Source organism: Petromyzon marinus, unplaced genomic scaffold (genome assembly GCF_048934315.1).
Source record: "Petromyzon marinus isolate PM22_M1 ecotype Great Lakes invasive population unplaced genomic scaffold, UKy_Petmar_22M1.pri1.0 PM_G_Scaffold_110, whole genome shotgun sequence".
Taxonomy (NCBI): Eukaryota; Metazoa; Chordata; class Hyperoartia; order Petromyzontiformes; family Petromyzontidae; genus Petromyzon; species Petromyzon marinus.
Window position 1 is genome coordinate 142,501 of NW_027422663.1, and position 2,500 is coordinate 145,000.

The window sequence follows — 2,500 nt, forward strand, 5'->3', positions numbered from 1 at the left end:
GTCGCCACATTGCATACGAACCGCATGAAACTTCCAGAGGCATTTGCAGCAGGAATGCATGTGCACTCAAAAAAGTGAATATTTCTCACGGATAGACCCCGTGATACGCTAGAAATTGGCGGGGATGTCTCTCTTGTGGCTCACGGGGCTGTTAGGGTGGCACAGAAATCCCTCGGAATGGGAAAACGGGTCATTTTCGTGTCGCCACATTGCATGCGAACCGCATGCAACTTCCAGAGGCATTTGCAGCAGAAATGCATGTGCAGTCAAAAAAAAATTGATATTTTTCACGGATAGACCCCGTGAAACGCTAGAAATTGGCGGGGATGTGTCTCTTGTGGCTCACGGGGCTGTTCGGGTCGCACAGAAATCCCTGGGAATGGGAAAACGGGTCATTTTCGTGTTGCCACATTGCGTACGAACCGCATGAAACTTCCAGAGGCATTTGCAGCAGGAATGCATGTGCACTCAAAAACTTCTATATGTTTCACGGATAGACCCCGTGAAACGCTAGAAATTGGCGGGGATGTGTCTCTTGTGGCTCACGGGGCTGTTAGGGTGGCACAGAACTCCCTCGGAATGGGAAAAGGGGTCATTTTCGTGTTGCCACATTGCATAGGAACGCCATGAAACTTCCAGAGGCATTTGCAGCAGAAAGGCACGTGCACTCAAAAATTTTAATATTTTTCACGCATAGACCCCGTCAAACGCTAGAAGTTGGCGGGGATGTCTCTCTTGTGGCTCACGGGGCTGTTAGGGTCGCACAGAAATGCCTCGGAATGGGAAAACGGGTCATTTTTGTGTGGCCACATTGCATAGGAACGGCATGAAACTTCATGTGCACTCAAAAACGTCTAATTTTTCACGGATAGACCCCGTGAAACGCTATAAATTGGCGGGGATGTCTCTCTTGTGGCTCACGGGCGCTGTTTGTTAGGGTCGCACAGAAATCCCTCGGAATGGGAAAAGGGGTCATTTTCGTGTTGCCACATTGCGTACGAACGGCATGAAACTTCCAGAGGCATCTGCAGCAGAAATGCATGTGCACTCAAAAACGTCTATATTTTTCACGGATAGACCCCGTGAAACGCTAGAAATTGGCGGGGATGTGTCTCTTGTGGCTCACGGGGCTGTTAGGGTCGCACAGAAATCCCTCGGAATGGGGAAAAAGGGTCATTTTCGTGTTGCCACAATTGGCATACGAACGGCATGAAACTTCCAGAGGCATTTGCAGCAGAAATGCATGTGCACTCAAAAACGTGAATATTTTTTCACGGATAGACCCCGTCAAACGCTCGAATTTGGCGGGGATGTTTCTCTTGTGGGTCACGGGGCTGTTCGGCTCGCACAGAACTCCCTTGGTCACCTGATTCGTGCATACAGGCAGCAACTAAAACTCTGTAAACCTGCTGTGAGGACATCTAAACAGTGGACCAGTGAGGCTGTGGAAGATTTGCGGGCGTGCTTAGACTGTACTGACTGGGATATGTTCACGACTGCTACCAATAGTCTGGATGAACTCACAGAGGCTGTGTACATCAGCTTCTGTGAGGACTGCTGTATCCCAACACGTACCAGGGTGAACTTTAACAACACAAGCCCTGGTTCTCAGCAAAGCTCAAAAGGTTGAGGTTGGAGAAGGAGGAAGCGTTTAGGAGTGGGGATAGAGACAGATTCAAGGAGTCGAAGAACAGGTTTAGCAAAAGCGGTGAGAGAGGCTAAACGACTGTACTCAGAGACACTAAAACACCAGTTCTCTACTAACGACGCTGCTTCTGTCTGCCAAAGGGCTCAGGCACATCACCAACTACAAACCCAGAGCGCCCCACACCACTAACGACTCCCGCCTAGCAACGACCTGAACGAGTTCTACCGTAGATTTGAAAGACAATTGGACTGTCCTGAACCACCCCTTCCCACCCAAGAGGCCCCATCCCCCACCCATACTACAGAAACGACTCTCTCCTTTCAGGAGGGAGAAGTTAATGGGCTTTTCAAGAGGCAGAATCCACGCAAAGCAGCCGGGCCGGACTCTGTCTCTCCAGCCACCCTCAGGCACTGCGCTGGCCAGCTGTCTCCGGTGTTCACCAACATCTTTAACACCTCCCTGGAGACATGCCATGTACCAGCCTGTCTCAAGTCCTCCACCATCATCGCTGTGCCCAAAAAGCTAAGGCCAACAGGACTAAATGATTACAGACCGGTCGCCCTTACATCTGTGGTAATGAAGTCTTTTGAGCGCCTGCTCCTGGCACACCTCAAAGCCATCACAGACCCTCTCCTGGACCCCCTTCAGTTTGCCTACAGAGCCAACAGGTCTGTGGACGACGCAGTTAACATGGCCCTCCACTTCACCCTACAGCATGTGGACGCCCCAGCATCCTACGCCAGGATCCTGTTTGTGGACTTCAGCTCTGCCTTCAACACCATCATCCCTGCCCTGCTTCAGGACAAGCTCTTCCAGCTGAACGTGCCCTACTCCACCTGCAGGTGGATCACA